Source organism: Falco cherrug, chromosome 8, assembly GCF_023634085.1.
Source record: "Falco cherrug isolate bFalChe1 chromosome 8, bFalChe1.pri, whole genome shotgun sequence".
NCBI classification, from domain to species: Eukaryota; Metazoa; Chordata; class Aves; order Falconiformes; family Falconidae; genus Falco; species Falco cherrug.
The window spans coordinates 43,884,044-43,906,590 of record NC_073704.1 but is presented as its reverse complement, the minus strand read 5'-3'; the positions used below and the strand labels follow the sequence as shown (position 1 = coordinate 43,906,590).

Below are 22,547 nucleotides of genomic sequence, written 5' to 3'. Positions count from 1 at the left end.
TTCTCCCAATTCAGCAATTAAGTATATGAATGCATTGGTGGGTGCAAATAGTTAATGATAGTGTCAATAACTATTGCAGAAAAGACAAAAGGAACTACAAAACAATACTCTGACATGGTGCACTGTGGTTTTTGGTTGGTTGGTGTTTTGTTTTTTTAATGGCACTTACACTGGAAGCCTGAAAAGAAGGCAAAGAGTAACTATTTGTGATTAAGTCATCATACAAAGAAAGCAAAAGAAACAAGAATCCTGTTTTTGCAGTATACATGCTGCAGTTTGAATCTGCATTTTTTTAAATTGAGAATTACACCTTTAATATTGCCTGGGGGAGAACAGCCAATTTTGAAAGCTAGGAGCACTTCTGATGTAATAGTTATCACTTTAAATGCATCAGTAGCATCCACTAAGAACAGCTTCTGTTGAATAAGCATATTAAAACAAAGGAATTGTTAACACATTTTAAAAAATGTAGTAAGTTTTGCAGTAGTCAAAATGATGTGTTTGTGACCAATGGAAAAACAATAACTTTTAAAAAATACTTTGGTGTGGACTATAAAATACTAGTAGTTACCTAAAACTATTTTAAATTGTTGACTGAAGGCCAAATTCAGTGCAACGAGAAATATATTGTTCACATTCTGATGTCAAATATATCCCAGTGGCTTAAGTTTGGATAGTTGACTGAACTCAGTGAAGAGAAGTGTGTGTTGGGGCTTGCAGTTCTGTATTCAAACTGATTAAATTCTGTCCTGCTGAGCATTACAGAAAACAAAGATTACATAACATTGTCTAAACATACGCATATCTTTATTTTTCACAAGATACTATGGTTTGCCTTATTAAAAGCAAAATATATATTTAGAATGGTTATTTAGAGCAGTCATAATAATAGATACTAAAATTTATTTTAAATGTTACAAGGAAAGATATTAAATACATGCATAACACCAGTAGATTTGATAGTGAATTATCTAAACTCATTGTTTGTTTCCCCTTAAAAAATCCTGTTACCTCCTGAGTGACAATATTGTTGTCTTGGAAAATGCATGAGTTTTTGATGCATAACATTCTGAGCAAACCAGCTATTTATTGTACCCATACTCATTCTTATCCCACACTCCTTTTTCAAGACCATTATTAGTAAATTTTGAGGTTAGAGAGGTACTGACCCAATCAAACATGTACAGAGCTTGGCCTCAGAGTTAATTAAATATGGGTTAATAACATATTATAAGGAAATCATTGTCCTTATTACAGTTATTAGGTAGTTAGTCAAATTATAGCTTCAAAGGAATGCAGAGCATGGAGAACTCAGGACTAAATTATGCATTTGAACCTTAGGCCAGCTTTTACTGTTGAGACAGTTTGCTGCTAAAAGAAATTGTGTGTCATTGAAATTAAATGCCTTTCTGGGGATGGAAGGTTCCATTTTTAAATGAAATTACTGTGTGGTGTAGGGAAATGATTAAAATCTGTATTCCGGGAATGTGGTGGACAAAAAAAATCAATAAACGCTAGCAAGCCTTTGCTGCTGGATGTGAATCCTGGGAACAAAATAAACTAGTACAAAAATAACAATTAAAAACATATCAGCACATTAATGTATTTAGCATGAGTCTCGTGAGACATCATCTTCACTAATTTTTAGCATACATTTTACTGTGTAATGAGAAGCTTTCTTTTCTCATATCCGTATTAGGCAGCATTTTTGCCCTTCCCCCCCGTGTTCCTGCATTGCAATCATTGTGCTTGCACTTATTATGTTACAAATGACCGAGGTAAGGCTGACATTCTCATTGCATGCAAAAAGAGCTAGTCTGCCAAGCTTTTTTTTTTCTCTAATGAAGCAGCTTTGTGAAATCTCCCCATGTGTTAATACTAATGAAGATCCTCCAGCACAATTAAAATCACAGCCAGTGGCTGAAGAGGAAACAGAAAACAATGGCATCTTTCTACATATGCATATTTCTTTATGCTGAGATCAGCTTTATTTAGAAATAACGTTGATTTTTAAAATGCTTGTAGGTAGCATTTAACAAGGTTAAGGAGCTTGCGTATTCTTCAATTCTGCGAGCGCAATTTTTTTACTAGCTTGTACTGAAATCACTGGAGATTTCCTCCGCTGCACTGTGGTGTAACTTTAAAGCTACAGCGTTAGGGTTTAGGGGGAGCAGTCCCGTGGCTCTAAAGTGTACTTCAACCCTGCCCGAGGCTGGGGCTGTGCCAGGGAGGAGGGCACCACGCCTGCGGTCTGGGAGGCTGGCACCGGGAAACGCAGCTTTTACAAATCACCTGTAAAGGCTGTGGCAGGCGAGGCGAGAACGTTGGTGTTTAGAAGCTGGACTGTGGTTTGGTGTTTGGTTTTTTTTTTTTTTAATTTTTGTGTCAATAGCTGGTGAATATGAATACTTCCCCGTAACTTTAATTCCCCCGCCCCTGTTACCCGTTTCGCTTGAATGTAATTTACCTAGTTCGTCTAGAGCATGCAAGTTGAACATTACTTCCACGGTGGATTTCTGCTTTGCTAGGCTTCTGTAAAACGTCTCCTCTTTCGAAATGGGTCACTTTTTTTCCTTCTGGTGGTTTTTGGGTTTTGGTATTTTTTTTTCATTTTTTTTTTCAGTAGATGGCTATTTGTATCACGGATTCTTTGCATTTTTTTTTTTTTACCTGAACTTACATCTGCAGCCCAAGAATTTATTTCGGTGCTTAAGGTGGACAACCCTGTTTCTCCCCCGATCGGTAAAACCCGTCATTAAAAAACCGACGCAAGGCAGCCCCGCAGCCGCCTGGCGTTGTTCGAAACCACGAACCGCGGGCAACTTTCTCCGGACAGAACGGGGCTGCGCGGGGGGCTGCGGGCGCGCAGCTCGTTCCCCCGCTCCTCCTGCGGGCTGGTGGCTCTCTCGTTACCGGGGCCGGGGGGAGGGAGGCGACTCGGCCCCACCGCCCGCCTGCTCCACTGCCGGCAGCCGCCTGGCCGGGGAGCGCGGAGCGGGGCGGTGACGTCACCGCGGGCTGGCCGAGCCCCGCGAGCCCCGAGGCGGGACCGGCGCGGCCTGGCCGGGGGCACGGGGCGGCCGCCGTTGCGCCCGCCGCGCGCGCTCCCGCGCACACGCCCCCCGCCCTCGCGCGCGCCCCCGCCCCCTCCCCGAGCTGCGTTAGACTCCGGAGAGCGTTGGGCTGGGGCGGCCCGCCGGCTCGCACCGCCCGGCCCGCCGCCGCCGCCGCCCGGGACGCAGGCAGCGCTCTGCCGAACTGCGGAGGTGAGTTGCGGCCGCCGCCCCGGGGGGGGGTTCGCCTCACGGACGGCGAGCTAACGCGTCAGGGCGGCGCGGGGCGCGGGGTGCCCCGCTGGGGCGGCGGGCCCCAGGCGGAGCGCTCCCCTGCCAGCGCGTATCGCCCCTTTGTTGTGGTGGGCCGGCCGCGTCTCCGGGCGCCAGCGCGGGTTCTGCCGCGGGGCCCTGCCCGGGCAGGGCTGCGGCCGGGGGCGGCGAGGCGCAGGGAAGCGGTCGGGGCGGGACGGGACGGCCCGGCCCGGGTCCCACGCGATTTTAAACTTTCCTGGCGGCCGCGAGCCCGTCCCTCGGCCCGGCGGCGCCGGTCACGTCTCCGCTGGCGGCCGCCCGTAGCCTCCTGGGCGGCGCAGCGGCTGGCGGCGGCCGCCGGGACGGCTCTTTTGTGTGGCGCGGTGGGCTGCGCGCCGGCCCCCGGCCCCGCTCGGCCGGCGCTGCCCCGCGGCTCCGGCCGCCGTCGCTGCGCTCCCTGCGGCCCCGGGCAGGCGCGGCCCCACCGGCCGGTGCTGACTGGCCAGGCGTGCCGACCGGCAGCGCGCGGGCGCGGAGCGGCGTGAGGCGCCCGGCGGGGCCGCGCGGAGCGGCGGCGGCGGCGGCGGAGAGGGGGCGGCGGGGAGGGGGCCGCGGCGGCGGGAGCGCGCTCCGCCTCTCCACCCGCGTCTCCCGGGCTCCGCAACGGCAGCGCGGGCGCGCCTGCCTGCGCGGGGTGCGCTGGCGTGGGGCAGGAGCGGGCGCCGAGCCCCTCTGCCTTCATCTTTTGTGCGTGCCGCTTCCTTATAAAGAGAACAAGCAGCTGCAGCCCTGGGCCGAGTTGCTGAAATTCATCCCTTTGTGTATATTACAATATCCTCCATTTTTCTGCCCTCTAAACAACGAGCCTTTCGCCATCTTGGGTAAATTGTTATTCCCAAGTCTGTCCGTCTCTTTTCGGAGGGAATGAGTGGAAATCCCGAAAGTCCTTTTGGATGAGACTCAAAGTTTAGGAAATGTTACAGGGACGGACAGTGACGTCATGTAAAGTTTAAGGGGAATTTTTCCAAGAGCCTGTGCTTTCCCCCGGAATTCCTGATAACAACGTGCTGCAAACGGCGCGTGAAAGAGAAAGGTGCCTAGTTGAGCCTGCACGTTCAGGGAGTGTTAAGACCAACATGCTGCTTTAGCTGGCGTCTGGGTTTGTAACAGGTAGGGAAATAATCGTGCTTTTCGGTTATTGCTTCTCCCACCACCCCGCCTTTTTATTTTTTTTTTTTTAAATCCCCCCCCCCCCCCCCTTCGGCCCTTGGTATATAATACGTGATGCTTGCGTAGTTAAAAAACCCCCAACATTCCAAAGTTCTTATGTTAAATAACGAATCATCTGGAGATTTGCATTATTTTTGTTTATGGGAAGTAGTAATCTGACATGAAGTTTACATGGAACACTCGGTACAGACTCTTCCCTGAGGAATAAACAGTTTCAACTTGGGATAAGGAATGGAAATACACAGTTGTTCCGTTTTTAAGTGACAGATTTGGGGGACCTATTTGGAAGGAACAAATTTATTAAGCTATATTGTTAAAAGGTGCTGCTTGGAAAGTACCTATATGTGTATTACATGCGGTTTGGGTTATGTTCCAGATACTGTATAATGTAGGTGGCAAAACGTAGTTACTATGCTAAACACTTTCGAAAAAAAATATTTACAAATGTCTTTACCTCTGGCTACAGGCTTTGTGTCAGCTGTTGTGAAAAGGGAAACAGTAAAAGGTTCTGTTCTGTTAATTCTTAATTGCACTTTTTAAAAAAAAAATCTCGTAAGTTTTTCTGGTCACATGATACGACTTAGAGAAACATGGGGTACTTGATAAGGAGTAACTATTATAGATGAAGTTTTGCTTTTCCATTCTTTTTCCTTTACCTGTCTTACTTGCTGCATATTTACAATCACACTAACGAGAACATGAAACTGCCTGTATTTAATTTGCATTTTCTTTCTCTTCAGGGTTGGGAAAAACATTAACAACCGTTAACATAGATGGTAATAGGGATAGCTGTTAGTATGTCAAGACTTCTTGTTTCTTGTCAGTATTGAATGATGTACCTAAAGCGTTCTTTGGGGTTATGTTGGAACAAATGTCAGAGGCTTACCTTGAGGGGCGTGTGTGTGTATGTTTTGATTTTTTTGTTTTGTTTTGTCTTTAAATGCATTAGAAATTGTGGTTGAACTGAGTATTTATTAGGTGTGTGGATATCAGGTAGAGGAAAATGTGCAAATAGTTGAAAGCATGTACAACAGATGGTTTTAAATTATACATGCAACAAAGGTCTAGAAGATTTGACAGATTATAAATGGTGAGCAACAGAGGGTAAGTGGTTTCAGAAAACGATCTCATACCTATAAAACTATGTACACATTTTTGTCATAATCCTACAAATCAATAAACTACGTAATATTAGGAAAATGGCAGCCAAGGTGATTTTTAAGTGTGTATGGAGGAAGCATTAGGAGTTGCTAAGGGATCTCTTCGATGTTAAAGAAATTTTGTATTTACTTCAAGCAGGGGGTATTTAATCATAGATGGTACCAATTCCTTGCAAGCAGTGGAGTATGTATGTCAGGTTGTGATAAAGTCCTTTGTATGGAGAGTAAAAAATGTTTCTTCAGAGGATCAGGCAGTTTTCCCTTTTCATTACTGACTTAAGTCTGTTCTGAGTAACGCAGAATAAGGTTTTGTGACTGAAGTGTATTGAAAATAAACTAGATTGTGGTACTGGTATTTCACATCCTAATTTTTTTTTTTTTTTTTAACTGAACTGGGTTCCTTACCAAGTCAGTGTTGCCACGGAAGGTAATTGTTTTTAAAATTCGTTCTTGTGGAGTATTGTAGGTTGTCAATAACACTGTAAAATTATTTTAATAGTGTTGGGGGAAAGATAATACATACTTTGTAGCTTTTGGTGAGAAAAATCTTCATGAACATGGAATAAGATGCTTTGCATTTTCAAAAGATAAATTAGCAATATTTTTTATATGATGGAATAAGCATTGGTTGACCACTGCGGTATATTTTTGTAATCTTTATACTGACCTTATGATAAGAAGAAAGGGCTGCAAGACTGACTTTTTTTGTCCTTTTGGGAGACACTGAAAACACAGATAAAGTAGTGGAAGTCTTTCTTTTTAGGTCCTGTTGCCCTTTTTCTCGTTTTCTTTGTTTGCGTGTTTATTGTAATACTGCAGCATAAAGGAGCAGATGTTTTGCAAAACATCCTGATGTGTGGCTTTTTCTTATGGGAGTGCATAACTTCCTTCTGATGCATCAACTTGACAGCTGGTTGATTTGATGGAACTGCTAAGAAGCCATTAGTGGTGTCATTGGATTGAAACAGAACAGTCACTCCCAGCTTGAACTGCAGTTGTTAACGTCTTTGTTGCTACTTCTCTGTTCTTACACAAGATGCGGAATATCACAATTGCAAAGAAAAGGAAGTTTGTGCTCTCTGTCTCCTTTCCCTGAATTAGGGAAAGGAGGCATTAGTACTTGAGTACTTCTAGTGTCATATTATTTTTGTAATGGAATGTTTGAGATCAAGAGATTTTAGCTACTGGGAGGTAGACTTAGCACAACCAAAAATGCAATTTGCTACACGCACCCGCCCTGACACAATAAGAGCATCCCACAGTTCAAATTGCTTCACTGTAATTCTGTCGTTTCCCCCCCCCCCCAGGCCCTAATATAGGTATCTTTAACTAAAACTAAATAGCGGGGTCTTTTTTTGGGGTGTGTGTGTTTGTTTGGTGTAGGTTTTTTAATTTTATTTTTTTTTAACCAGCAAACTTTATTGTAATAGAAGATTACACAACAGTGATACTCATTTTTTCATCACTTAAATAATTCAGACCAATGGAGATTCCCAAAGTCTACCAGTTTCCTCCCAAGTATCATTTGACTTCTGAGTTAATTTTGTTTTACTACAGTACATTCAGTAAGCTATGTCATACCATCAATTATAAATTAGTTTGTGATTATAAATTGCCATCAGAAGAAATGCTGACACGTGTGTCAACAGCAGCAGTGGGTTTGTGATTGTTGGGTAGTTTACAACGTCCTGAACGTTGATAAAATGTAGTAAGTATGTGCTGGTCAACATATTTTAAAGAAATTGGAAGTTTGTGGTGAAGATACCTGAATTTTGAGTTCTGCATAATGTGAAGATTATCTTCCCCACCACATCAAAGAAGAAAAAGAAATGTCCTCTTTGTGATGTGACATTTATGTTTTTTAATTTTTTTCAGTTATGCTGCTACATTTTTGCTTTAAAACTATTTTACTGTATTCTTTCTCTGTAATGGTAGAATTAAAGTGCATCTTGATTTTGAGTGAGTGGTAGAGGTTTGGAATTCTTCCCTGGTTACTTTTTACTGATCAGGAACAGAAACAAGGATACCGTGTTAGTAAGATTAGAGAAAATGGATCCTCCCCCACCCCAAATATGGCCTGCTTATTTAAAAAAAAAAAAAAAAGAGGAGGAGGGGGGAGTGAATAAAGCAACAAACCATTGGACAAGGAGTTCCCAGAAGGATTTGTGTAAGGAAAATAGTAGGTTCACATCAGTTTTTTTTGTGTGTGTTTCTTAATACTTTCATGAAGGTGAGAATGTATTAGTTTTACTGTTACACAGATGAAGACTCTGATGCATGGAAGGATTTAGTCTTTTACCTACATGGCAAGAAGTTGGTGGTAGGGGTAGAAAGAAAAACTGACTTTAATCTGTTGTGTGTTGTGTAGATGTTGCCTTGAAAACTGAAATGGGTGTTTGTTGTTCTGCAGCGAGTAATGCTACACCAGTAGCTGAGTTCAGTGCATATAGTCATTAAAAGAAATTGGGACCGTGTTTTCACCCAGCCTGTACAGAAGGGCCAAGCAAGATGCAGTACTTTTCTGTTACTGTGTTTCATAATTGTACAATTTTTAATTTAAAAAAAAATGTAGAACATTTAATTCAATTGACACACAGTGTCATGTATTGGCTGTGCTAAGTTCTTGCTTACTCTTTTATCCCTTTACTGCCCTAAATTTACAGTTGTATAATGTCATAGTCTTGAACTATTCCTTAAAAAAAGAAAATCAAATATAGTTTTTAAAGTCTGATACAGAGGTTCTCTTGAGATTTAAATGGAAATAAAACAAAAACTTAGTAATTTTACAGTATTATTTGGAATTTTGGGGTTTTTTTTTGGGGGGAAATAAATTGTGATTTATTTTATTGCAATATTAGCATTCACCAGGTGAAAGAAACACCCTCAGAGAATGAGAAAGCCTTACGTTTGTTTCAGCTTTTTAATGTAGAAACAAGGGAAGGAGTATACAGAGTGTTCCTCTGCTTAGTTTAACAGAATTTTATGCATTTGATGAAATTCCTAATACTAGTTTTTGCACTGAAGTGAAGTTTTCTCCAGGTCGGTTAGGAAAACAAATATCAAATTACACATTTTTTTAAAACCTTACGTAGTGACAGATGATTTCTCAGACATAATCTGCAGTAGTATGGACTTACTGACAAGCCCAACACGTCTTTTTGTGTGTGTTTTATTCTTTCAGAAGGATGATGCCTGTTGCCATTAATGTAGAATCTCTCTCTTCGCCTTCCTACTTACATTGAGCAGGGCCTCCTATATGTCTTGTTTTCTGTGTGTAAAGGACATAAGACTCTTTTCACTTGATGTAGGTCAGGCATTGTGAAGAGCTGAATGGGTTAAGCCTTGGTAGTTTGCAATAAGAGATTGCAGAGATTTTTCTAGCCCCTGAGGGAGGAATCGTACAAAACCTTAAAATTCAAACTACTAAAAATGTAAAGGCACCATCTGAAAAATTGGTCTACCTGATAGACTGTTTATATTAGTCATGGTCCCATTGAAATCAATGGGACTACTAAATATGAAGACTTGTCTCGCATAATGTTTGCAGTATAAAACCTTGGAAAAGAAGGTAAGTTTAGAAACAATGCAGTGATAGTCAGTGTCATCTTTTTGGAGCATCACACAGAACTTACTTCTGCTCTGGAATTGTCGGAAGGGATAATGAGGAATTTATATGTTTGGGTAATGGAAAACCCTACTGGTGTCTTCTTGGAAATTACAGGAAGTGTAAGCTAAATTTTCTTCAGAATATTTATTAAATACAGTGATTTAAAGTCACAAAATACTCTGCGTAGCTGTTCTTGAGCTTGAATCTCAGTTGTGAGACTGTTGGACAAGAAGCTAAAACTTTAGAAATCTTCCAAGGGAGTATTTTTTCCTTCACTTTGAATACATAGCTAACTTTTTTGGATTGTGACCCTATTTATTAATCTATTTTTATTAATTCATGTTTTTCTAACATTGAAAGATTCTTCAATAAGCAATGCATCGCATATTAGAACAGTGGTGTGTGGTATCTAAATATAATCTGCAAGTAAACCCACAACCCCGTCTTCAGCCCTCCGTCTTTTCTTGTACAAAAGAAAACCAGTTTGATGAAAATGGTTGCAGTGGTCAGTCAGTTGCATAGGGACATGATTGTGTGGATTTTGACCCATTTTCTGTTCCTATACTTCTCCACAAGCATGTACTCATTAATCAAAGACACTGTACTCCTGCTGAGGGCAGAGAGGTTCATCAAATTGGCAGCCAGTTTGGTGTAAAGAACAGCGTACTGAAGCTCTTAACCTGCTAGGACATAAATAAATCTAAGGTCTTTGTATGCAAACCCTGGAGGTTAATACTGTATAATTCAATGTCCTGTCTTTGTTTTTATGATTGATGTTTTTAAGTGTTTGAAGCAAGCCTTCAAGCAGGTCAGGGCTGACCATCTGATTGGCTGAAGCAAAAAAGCGTTAGCTTGGCAAGAGGGGCTTTTGTGTATGCTGCTGAGTGTATTTTCAGTCTTTTTTTAGATTTATTTTTTTGGCTGGGAGATCATTGTTATATTGCCTGAGCTGTTACAGGAAAGTTCCAGAGATTGACAACCCCTGCTGTGCTAATGGACTTAGTGCGTAAAACACCGATGGTGGATGGTGTGGTCCTATTTGTTCTGAAGCTATTTGTATCCTTAACAGAATAACATGTAGAACAATCAAAAACTACTGGGATTTCCCTGTAGAAATAGTGCTGGGATTTGGCTTTAAAATGAATTGGTTGCATTTTCATAATTTAAGAACAGCTAGTTACAGCAGGCACATAGTCATTTGCAAGCTATTATAAACCATTCTATTCACACATGGAAGGCTGTGCTTGAGCATTATTTTTTTTTTTTAATTGATCTACCTGCATTTGAAATCTGGTCACTGCAGCCGCAGATGCCTTTCATTTTAGCTGTGCTTGCATCATAGAGCAGCCTCGGTATTAAATATTTAATTTTAACTAAATACTGAATAAAATGATAAACTGTGAACTTAAAAAAAAAACCTGTAAGAGAGCGCAGAGACATACATCTTAAATACAATATGTTGTTATGTAAACCAGACTAAAAAAGCAACGTCAGCCAACCTTGGTAGTCCTTTGGTAGCTTTTTTTGTTCTCAGTAAGAAGTCTTTGTTAGATTTAGCCAAGGTTACCTTTCTAAAGCTGTAGTTGCTGAAATTTGTGGTTTTCATGCATTTGATGCCAGTGATTTCGGACGAAAACCCAGAAGTATGATGTGATTACATTGCGCAAAATGATGGTGTAGTAAAACAGTAGTAAGCACAGTCTTGCTATTACATGGAAAAAATAATGGATATATTAGAAATGACGGTACTCTTACATGGACAAGCTTATCTGTTGTCATAATGTGAAAAATACATACTTAGAAATATTGATTAGTAATATATGTAAGCTGTGTTAGTAAAGTTGATCTTCCCCCTCGTACCCTTTCAGTTTTGCTTTCCAGGTTAGAAATCAAGTGAGGCATTTCCATTAGTTTATGAACTTAGTTTGATAACTTTTCTGTATCTTTGCTTGTCCTAGTAACTGGAATTTGTAAACGGACAACTATACTTTTGACTATAAAACTCATTTTTCTGAACATCCTTATTTCCTTTGGAACATTAAGGAAGGTTCACTACTGTGTTAGAGCCAGTGAGTTAAAAATATCAGGCATACATGCCTGAAAGAGAGTCTAGTTTATCAAGCTCTATCAGTTGATTTAATAAAAGATACTAGCACTCCCTACAGCTGTTGTCTTTTCTAAATAATTACAGCAAATTTAAAAAGTCTAAACTGTAAGAAATGCAAACCTGTGTTTTTCTATTTCAGCTCTGATCATTTTTCATCCTTGGAGTTACCCTTAAGCACCTCACTAGTTCTTACCAGTGTTGATGGAAGAGCTGGATCAGAGAATAGTTGAGAATTCAGCTGTGTGGTTTAGGAGAAAAGTGAGGCAGGAGAGAAGAATGCTCAATAGTTAGGTCATTTGGGGACCCAACTTCTATGACAGCTGTAATGCCAGAAACAAATTCTTTATAGCACGGTTGTAGGAGCTTTCAAGGCTAGGAGAATTGCTCTGGTTTCATTACATGCCTAGTTCTAGTATTAGAAAAAATATGAGTTGCCATTTGGGCTCTTTCAGGGAAATTACCTTAAGTGGGATTCCAAAGAAGCAAATGGATGCTTTTCTTCCCGCCCCCCGCCCCCCTCCTTCCCCCCATCCCCCCGCCCCGAAACACTGTTTGGGAATAGTCTACTTAGTAGTCATTAACAATCTGACAACAGCAGACAGTGATTATATTGACATGGTGAAAAAAATTCAGACCATGTTAAAAAACTACTGTTCCTGAAGAAAGTCTGAGAAATGGGAAGAAAGTTGAGATCCAAAGTCTTAAAGATGGAAAGATGTAGATTATTGCAAAAAAATCCCAGTAATACATTCCAATAATTCTTTATCTTTTTGAAAATGTAGTAGAGAAAGCACTCCAATTTAGCCATACCTTGAATGTGTCTGATAAAGATTTGGAGGATAGGGTTTAAGTGGAGTGGGTGGGTGTTTGTACGCATAACAAGGATGTCACAAACTACTGAGTCTTTGGATGGCATACTGGGGGCCTTCCATCTGGCAAGTTTGGGTTTTGTTTTTTTTTTTCTTTTTTTCTCTTCTCCTAACTTTCTGATAGCTACCAAATAAAAATAATATTAAAGGGTTTGTATAGTTTACTTGTTACTTAATGCATGTAGGGGTGTTTGGAGAAGTAAATTTTAGAAAAGAGCCTTAAGGAAAGAATATATTCCTAAAATGACAACAAACTGTTACTGAAGATCCTTTATTGTTTGGCATTTAACTGATACTAGCACTAAATTCTTCTGCAGTTGTCACCTTTTTTTTCTTCTCTTGAAGTGCTTTTCAAGCCTTATTTCCCCTCCTTAAGGCTTCAAAGTATAGCAAGTTGTCCTCCTTGAACCAAACGTATTTTTGAACAAGAGTGGGAAGTATTGATTCCATAGTTGAGCATTGTCCAGAGGGTTAGTTTTGAAGTAGTTTTTTACGACTGTGTGAAGGAGTGTATTTGTCAAGCAAAGGTATATTCAGAGGGCATGCGGAGAAGGAAGGAACTTGCTGTCACTTATTTTAGGGTAAAATTAATGTTAAGTGCACTAGTAAGTGAAGTCAGTTATAAAATGCCCCTTTTTCTCCTGGTATGAGGAAGTAAAAGGAACAGATTATGTGAGGTGATTTCCCTTTTGTTTGTATGTGATAAAGATATAGAGGAGCTTGGAATACTTACCTGTTTTTTTGAGAGATGTTCTTCTATGTGTCAAGCTGTTTTTGATTATCATTGAAGTAAATTTATACTCTTTTGACTCTTGCAGATGCCGGAAAATTTTCAGTGTTAACAATTATGATATTAAGGATGTACAGCATATTGCAAAGTTTTTGTTGATAGAAGTGTTTTATACAGCGTACCATTTAAATATAGCCTACAGTCTTTTTGCAGTCAGGGAAATTAATTTTGTATTTTGCGACATCCATTAATAGTTCAAAGACTTCAGGCATGTGGGGGGGCAATCACTTTTTTTATTTCTTTGCTTCTAAATGCTTAATGTATATAATTATTTTAGTTTTGGTATCTTGTGAAGAGCTTAAAATAAATACACAAGCAATCATCCTGGAATGATCTGTGTCATAGTCGTTGGTAAAGCTGAGCTACTTTTTTTTTTCTTCATACATAGACGTCAACAGAACTGGCCTGTATTCTATTAATTTTGTAAAACTTGGACTGGCAGAAGGGTTTATTATTTAATGTTTGTTGTCCCTGTTGCTTCCAGCAGCATAGGCAACAATATAGGTAATTTGAGTGCTAGAGTAGTTAGGTGATCTGTATAAATCTTTGTTTTCATTGTATTATGTTCTTTATATACACAAATCTTGTTTTTCATTTGAGCCGCCCATTACAGTTGTCTTGTTTCCATAAATAATTTGAGGGATTCGTAACTCAATAAACAATTTGTAGTTTTCTGCAAAAGTTTGCTTGAATTGTAAAGAGCTATTTGTGTGCCAAGTTTAAAGTCTGGTTCTTTATAATAGTAATTTCAGGTGTTTTAAGAAAAAAATAATATGCTAATTTCTGGGGGAGACCCCGTGACGGAGAAGATGATCCAGAAATAGTAAATCAAAATTCTTGGCCAAAACCAGCGCTGCAAGTTACAATAATGTTGTTTAGTGAGAACTGCTGATTGTACAAAGCAGTGACAAACACTTAAACACACACTTTTTTCAGAGGTGTCTCAGAAGAATGTTTGAGGTATACAGCGCTTGATGTTCAGAAGCAAAAGTTGCATTTTATCATGTTAGGATTTAGTCAGTCTGGAGATGCGCAGTGACCTCTGTTTACGTACAGCATTAGACCGATTGGTAGATAGTTCTTGTCAGCCTTTCTGTCAACAGAAATAAAGGAACAGTTCAGAGAAGTTACCTGTGTTATTTAGTGATGTTATTTATGAACTCAGAATGTCAAGGGTGGAAACGAAGAGTCATGTATTGTTTTGGATGTAGAGTGATCTAGTACTGTGTTGAAAGGTTTCTCTGGCTTTGTAAGGAGGAATAGTTGCTGGTATGACCGATTGTCAAATCCTTTTTCATTCATATTTTTTAATTCTTAAGTTTGTGATGGTTTACTTGGAGAGGAAGAAGTAGGATGACAAGTAAATGACTGGTACTTGTGGGTTGTTTGCCTGTCTTGCTAGCCATGAAAAGACATTCACAGGATCAGTTTTTGTCCATTTTTCAGGTCAAAACTATTAAGGCCTCAACTGTTCCCCTGAAAAAAGGGCATGACGGACCTCTCATTTTGTATTGCTTCAACTTCTTGAAAAGACAGTTATTTCTTTGGCAGTTATGGTGGTGATTGGTGTTGTCTAGCCTTGAGCCTGTTGGCTGTAACCTATTCCACTGCACTATCAGAATAAAAGTTAAGATACTACTTGTTTATTGAACATTCACAGTAATGTTTATGGACATAAAAATGTGAAACTGACTCAAAAAATGTTGCGTTATGTAGGCAGAGTGGTATCAGATTACTTCATGTTTATGCCCCATTTTGTAAGAAAATTTCACTTCCAGCATGAATTCACCAAATGCTTTATGTATTTTTGATTTACTGAAATTCTGACTTATTTATTAAGTTTTATTCTGAAAAGCAGCAACCACATGCAGATTAAAAGTAAGCTAAGACCTCATCCTAGTTATTGAACAGTGTTTACAAACAATGTACTTCAGATTCATGAGACACATTGATCTCTGCTACCGGGTAGCTTGTCTGTACAATGACATTCAGATTTTTTTGATGGCTTGGCTAAAATGCAGGATATATATATATATATATATATATATATATATATTTTTTTTTTTTTCAGTAGGCTGTGATTTGAAAGACCATATAGGGCACAGGCTGAGTTTATCTGTTAACAAGAAAACCCTTTTATCATGGTGAAAAACCACCATGCTTATGAAAAGATCAAACTGAACTGGAAGAGTCTTGGGAAACTTAAGTGGCTGCATGAAATTAATCACTGATGAATTTGAAATAAGGCACGTGGGGCAGAGGGAAGCAGGAAGAATAACATGGACTAAACATACACAGTGATGGGTTCTAAATTAATTACCAGCCATCAGGTAGAGAGATTGGAGTCATAATGCATAGTTCTGTTGAAAACATCAGTTCAGCAGCAGTCACAATGCAAGTTTGACAGGTTACTGGGAGACAGGAGAGAGAAAAAACCAGAAAATGTCTAGGACACTATATTAAGTCAGGTCACCCTGTCAAGTAGAATAAAAAGCAAATAAAAGTGAAAGGAAACATCAGTTTTGGAACACTTCCCATATGAGAAAAGAGTATATAGAAGTCTTCACATGGGGCTATGACCAAGTGCTATGAAGTCATGCTTGGAATAATAAAGTAAATAGAAAATTATTTTTTGGCATTTCAGATATGACTGAAATATAATATTGGAACTACAATAACACAGTGGAAGAAAACCCAGTAGCATGCTAACATAAAATACGAAGTAGTGCTTTTCAGTTGCTGCTGGGTTAAACTGTGGAATCATCCTTGGATGACAACACACTTAGAATGGTAAGATATATTAATGGAAGATGTGTTTTATCAGTGGCTTCTGAACATGGTGATTGAAATGCAGTGTTAGGTTTGTTAAGTCTTCATACTTCTGACTTCTGAGAGAAGGATATATACCTTTGTTCTTTCTCAAAATGTTTATTACTTGTGTGGATGAACATCTGTTCTGAAGTAGTTGCTGTTAGGGTTTTTTTGTTAATATTTAATGTTTTGTGTCATTGATAATTTGTGTAGATGGAGTAATAAGGATGCCAAAAATATAACAATTCTTCTAAGATTTAAATGAATATAGAGGTTTCTTCATGTGTTTCTGTGAGGGACTGAAAAGTAACCATCTTTGGTTTGTGTTTATTAACCACAGTTTTTTCAGTCATCACTGATTATCCTGTCCTTCGTTTTTTTTCCTTACTGAGCTCTTTTGGCATTGAGTTTGTTGATGTGCGTTCTGCCATTAACATAATGTAACAGAGAATAATTTTATGTACTGTAACATCAACCTTACAGATTTTTCCCCTATCTGTTTCCTTCCCTGTACTTGTGTGTGTATATTTCATTTTCAGGTATATAATGTGTGATATTTGTAAACTCAATCTTTACCCCACTCCTGCCATTTTTCTTCACCTTCTCTCCATCTCTAGGAAACCATTTATGATGAAGAGGATGGTTTTTTTTCTGCTTCTTGACTAAATTCTCCTAACACCATAGCTGATAAGATGAGCCTCATACGTTTCAAAAATAGTCTGGATCTCAAATATTGTCAAAATTGGAAGGGGAGAGTTGAAGATAGCACATTCCATACCTAGTTCTTAGTCCTAACATATATATTTTCTATGTATAAGAAACAGTCTTGAACTAACTGCATGTTGCAGTGTCACTTTAATATTAAGTATGTGTAATCCTCTCTCAGGCTAGCTGGAAACATTGGCTGGGGGTGGGGTGGGTGGAGGAAGATCATTGTAGGCCTTAACCTATTGTTGTTTTCAGCAGAGTGAAAAACAAACCAGAAATTCTGGGATCAAAGGAGAAGAACATTCAGAAGGAAAAGCTGCCCAGGAAATGGCAGAGTTAAAGAATAATGCATAGAGCAAAGGAATCCCTTGCATTTTGCCGTATTTTACCGGCAGAGACATTATTAAAGTTTGGTCCGATCAGCACCCTCATTCTGTTCTCTCTTGAGACAGCGGGCGGCCAAGTGTAATGACTGGGTAGTACCTACTGAGAATATTTATTTATTTATTCTCTGCAGCTTGTGGCAGTTCAGGGCTAGCTGCTCAGGAAGAAAAAGAGGAAAGAAACCAAGCTATTTCTGTTCTAAAATGAGCTTGGGACAGTCTCATTTATTATGGTGCCAGATATGCAGGGAGCAAATAAATGACAACTGTGTATGTCAGTATATTTGTGTGTCCTTACATAGGAAGGGAGAAGATAGAAGAAGGATTTTGCTGCATGATGAAGAATTTTCATACTGTGCAGATTCTTTTATAAATACTTCAGATTATTACTTCTGTGGTTTTCACAGACTGTTTTTTGACTTCTAGTACAGGGCTTCTAATGATGTAATTCATGTTTATTTGCATTTTTGAGTTCAGAGGTAATTTTTTCTTTTTTTCCCCTCTTTTTTTATCCTTTCTGTTTGTTTTGGTGAAATAGCACTTCTACCCTTAGCTGTTGTTTATCCTTTTTATTTTATTAGTTTTTCATAATACTGTATCAGTTGCCATGGGATCAAAAGCATAACTGGAGAACCAGCAGCCAGCAGCTGGACTGTCTTGACCTGGTTTCTCCTTCTCTTCTCTTCAAAAGAGTTGTTTTAGAGAGGGGAGGATAAATACTTAAATTACTCTGGCAACTTGAGCTTTACCTTTTTATGACTTCTCTGATTTGGAAAAAAAAAGCACTTGAGAATGGGGTTTTTGTTACGGACTTGAGGAACAGGCCATGAGTAGTCAGATTAATGTGTCAGTAGAAGATAGGACTTGAAGAACTCCTTCATTTTTTGATTTGACAAGTGATTTCAGGATTTGATACATAAATATATTGTCTTAAATTGTGTATGTTTCCATTGAATACTGAAAAGGAACAATTTGAACATAGTGCATGTTTTCATAGATGCGTTTTAGTCACTGATTTAGTAAATGTTTTAGTAAATGATTTAGTAAAATTTCAGCCATGGACTAAATTCTTATATGCCTCACCTGTTAATCCTAGACTAATTTTAATAATTCCTAAAGTCCTGACTACATTGTTCTATTGTAGATTTTTTTTTTTAAATTATTTCTCTTGTTTAAGAGGACATTTTGAAGCTATAGACTGAGTCACTTGTATAGTTGTTATTATATTTGAATATTTCTCTGGTGACTGGAACTGCTGCTTCAGTTTTAGAAAGTTTATTAAAGCTCTGGATAGTGTGTAGGTGTTTGTGTAGTAGCATATATAAACATTTAAATATTTGGACCACAGAATTGCAAAATGCAACGTTTTCAGCGTGTGCATAATGTGTATCATAGCTAAGATGTAACAATTCACATATTAAGGGTAGAAATTAAGGCACATAGTAAAAAAATAACTAGAAAATCCAGTTCTACTGTAAACTTTGAATTCTGAATTTGCTTTACAAGTGTTAAAGTCCCCAAGCCATCTGAAACAATGTTGGAGGTGCTGGCATGAAATTTTTCAACAGAAGAGAATTTTGAGCAAGGCTTTGCAGCATGTTGTTAGAACTGTGTTTAAAAAGAGGTTTTAATCTTTATGTACAAGCAGCACTTTTTTTTTTTTTCTTGGATGTATTTTAAATATGTTTTTATGAGCTTTCTGAAAAGGTCTTCTGTGTTGACCAGAATTTTACGAATGGAAGTAATGTGAAACTACTGGTGAAACATAAGGTGCATAAATAGGTTAGTTCCTTGGCCAGTACAAGTTCATTCTTTTCATTGGGAAAAAATTATGATAGCAGTGTGGTAAACAACAAAACTGTTACATAAAAAGTACTGATTTCTTGTGAATTATGATCTAAAAAAAAAAAAGGCAAACCTCGGCAGGTGTCAACTCAGAGTATGGTGTTGGTATTATTATATTAAAAGGAAATGAAAAATGTCCTGTCCTAAAGATTTCACACAGTATTGTGAGTAAATGGCAGTTAAACTTGAGCTAATGTGTTTGGCTGGAGTAATGAATAAAGATGTTGAAACTACTGCTGTCCTGTGGGGCTTACAGTAGTTGAGGCATAAGAGTTTGCATCTGGTTTAGAGAAGACCTGCTGTAACTTGTACATAAAAAAAGGCTAAAAGAGGCCACCTGCTACATACAGTTCTCAGCTTGTTTACCTTTTGGATCACCCCTGAGAGAAGATTAAAAGCACATCAGAAACTCGTGTAAACATGTTACTTGGTTTTTATCTCTTTTTGAGTATAGCAGGTAACCTATCAGTGCTATCGATGTGAACAACATAGTACTAATAAGCAGAGTATTTGGTGGAGTAATTGCTCTCTGAAATACAGCTTTTAAAAGAATATCTTAGAATTATACTTGGCGATGACATCACTCCAAATAGTGTACAACATTATTTTGTAACACAGAAGCCAGAGTGCATTAATTGCCACAAAAGACTTAACTGTTAGGATTGGCCATTCCATACATGGATATACTGCGTTTAACTTTCATTACAAGAATAAAAGAAATAGCGCTGCTAGGAATTTGAAAGTTTGTATGTTACAGATGGGTAATATTCTAAAGTGTTGAAATACATTTTGCTCAAGTGCAACAAAGCTTTTAGTTTGTTTGCTTTCTTAAGAGGAAGGTTTGTGACTTTGATATAACAATGATATTTTTAGAGGAACTTCTTGGATTGTAGTTACTTACAAGGAAGTGTCTTATTTTGGTTAGGCTAAATTAAACAAGTTCAGCCTGCTCATGAGCTTAAGTTTATCTCCAATTCATATATAGTGTGAAAATGAAGGCCTCCAGTTTGTTGGATATGTTTATTCTCTGAATGGAATGTATCCAGTTGAAGTAAACGTTATCTACTTCAGAGAACTGTTAAGTGAAAATGAGCAGATCCGTGTGCTTATTAATATACTGGGTAAACATTGCTTATAAACCTTGATTCAACAAGAAGGTATGCATTTATTCCCAGATTGTGTTTCACTAAAGTAGATAAACTAGTGAAGGTGCCCATGGGACCTGCCGCTTGTGAGCAGAGAAGGACTGCTGGGGGATGTGGTTGGAGGCCAACCTGGGCACAGTGATCACAAAACCACAGAGAGTGATTCTTGGAGAAGTAAGGAGGGGCCAACAGAACTGCCACCCGGGGCACCCAGAGGGCAGGCTCTGGCCAGAGTCCCTTGGGCAGCAGTCCCGACGGGCCCAGGGCTCCGGGAAGGCTGGGCATCCTCCGGGAAGGAAAGCTGAAAGGCACAGGAACAGGCCTGCACGGCCCTGAGTGCATAAGGATGAGCTGGTGGGGGGAGACGACCAGCCTGGCTGAACAGAGAGCTTTGGCTGCAACTGGGAAAAGGAGAGCTTACAACCTTGGAAAGAAAGGGCAGGCAACTCAGAAGAGCTGCAAGGATGTCATGATGTCACGCAGGGAGAAAATTAGAAGGGCCAAAGCCCAACTAGAACTTAATCTGACTACTGCCACAAAAGACAATAGAAAGTGTTTCTATAAATGCATTAACAACAAACCGAGGGCGAAGGAGCCTCTCTGTAAATGCATTAGCAACAAATGGAGGGCTAAGGAGTCTCTCCATCCTTTACTGGATGTGGGGGAAACATAGTGACAAAGGACGAGGACAAAGCTGAGGTGCTTCATGCCTTCTTTGCTTCAGCCTTTAACAGTAAGACCAGTTGCTCTCCAGGTACCGAGTCCCCTGTGCTGGAAGACCAGGGCGGGGGTACCGTGAGGCACCCACAGTCCAAGGGCAATGGTCAGCGTAGCAACCTGCTACACCACTGAGACACACCCGAGTCTGTGGGGCCGGATGGATCCACCCAAGGGTGCTGAGGCAGCTGGTGGCTGCGCGCCCCAAGCTGTTCCCCATCCCTGATCAGCAGCCCTGGCTTGCCGGGGAGGTCCCAGCTGACGGGGGCGGCGGGGTTAGCCAGTGTGCCGCTCATGTACAAGGAGGGCAGGAAGGAGGATCCGGGGAGCTGCAGGCCTGTCGGGCTGACCTGGGTGCCAGGGAAGGTTATGGAGCAGGTCATCCTGAGTGCCGTCACATGGCACATGCAGGACAGCCAGGTGATCAGGCCCAGCCAGCACGCGTTTCTGAAAGGCAGGTCCTGCTTGACAAACCCGAGTCCTATGAGAAGGTGACCCACTCTAGTGGGTGAGGGAAAGGCTGTGGGTGTTGTTTACATAGGCTTTAATAAAGTCTTCGACACCAGCTGCCACTGCATTCCTCTGGAGAAACTGGCTGTGCATGGCATGGGTGCGCTCTGCGCTGGGTGACAAACTGGCTGACGGCTGAACCCAAAGAGTGGTGGTGGATGGGGTTTACATCCTGCTGGTGCTGGGCACACGTGGTGTTCGCCAGGGCTCAGTGCTGGGGCCGGTGCTGTTCGGTATCTTTATCAGTGATCTGGGTGAGGGGATCGAGTGCAGCCTCAGTAAGTTTTCAGATGACTCTAAGCTGGATGGGACTGCGGATGTGCTGGAGGGCTCTGCAGAGGGGTCTGGGTAGGCTGGACCGATGGGCCGAGGCCAACGGTATGAGATTCACCAGGGCTGTGCGCCAGGTCCTGCATTGGGGTCACACCAACTCCCCACAACACTACAGGCTGGGGGAGGGCGGCTAGAAAGCTGCCTGCCAGGAAAGGACCAGGGGGTGATGGCTGATGGCCGGCTGAACATGAGCCGGCAGCATGCCCAGTGGCCAACAGCATCCCAGCTTGTGTCAGAAACAGTGTGGCCAGCAGGACCAGGGCAGCGGTGATGGTTCCCCTGTACTCGGCACTGGTGAGGCCCCACCACCTTGAATCCTGGCTTCAGTATTGGGCCAGCCCCCCCGCAAGAAGGACACTGAGGTGCTGGAGCACGTCCAGAGAAAACGGGGCACGAGCCTGATGGGGGGAGCTGGGGGGTTCAGCCTGGAGAGGAGGGGGCTCAGGGGGGCCCTGATCGCTCCCTACAGCTCCCTGGAAGGGGGCTGCAGCCAGGGGGGTCGGGCTCTGCTCCCAGGTAACAAGCGACAGGACCAGAGGGAACGGCCTCAAGTGCACCGGGGCAGGGTCAGACTGGGCACTGGGGAACATTTCTTCATGGAAAGGGTGGTCAGGCACTGGGACAGGCTGCCCAGGGGGTGGTGGGGTCACCATCCCTGGGGGTATTTAAAAGACGTGTAGCTGTGGTGCTGAGGGACATGGTTTAGTGGTGGGCTTGGCAGTGTTAGATTAATGGTTGAACTCAGTGATCTTAAGGGCCTTTTCCAGCTGAAGTGATCGGTTCTGTGGTTCTGTTAAGGTGCATGTTTCCTTGTCACTTGCATTCCTTCAGTTGGGGCCTGTATCTGCTGGAAAAATATTTAAGCATCACATGTATCTGTAGTGACCCCACTACAGAAGTTTACCATTACATGTAGGGCATGTATCATAACTCAGATGCAGTTAAATTAAGTAAATACATATTAATCCTGAATAGATCTAAGTGTGCCTGCATTCATAAATAGGTATTGACCTATTGCCATTTA

At 40.9% G+C, this 22,547-nt stretch overlaps 1 protein-coding gene across 20 annotated transcripts in view; it reads left to right on the top strand.

The window, feature by feature from the left end:
• The first annotated feature begins 3,049 nt into the window (after positions 1-3,049).
• Positions 3,050-22,547, top strand: part of BAZ2B (bromodomain adjacent to zinc finger domain 2B) — a 156,456-nt gene continuing 136,958 nt past the window's right edge. For 13 of the 20 annotated variants that reach the window (XM_055717766.1, XM_055717775.1, XM_055717774.1 and 10 more), the window contains exon 1: positions 3,050-3,266. The gene's annotated coding sequence lies outside the window, so the exon portion shown is untranslated. Of the gene's footprint in view, positions 3,267-4,090; positions 4,479-22,547 lie in introns of those variants that run through there. The other 7 variants (XM_055717759.1, XM_055717763.1, XM_055717760.1 and 4 more) reach the window with 5 other exon arrangements.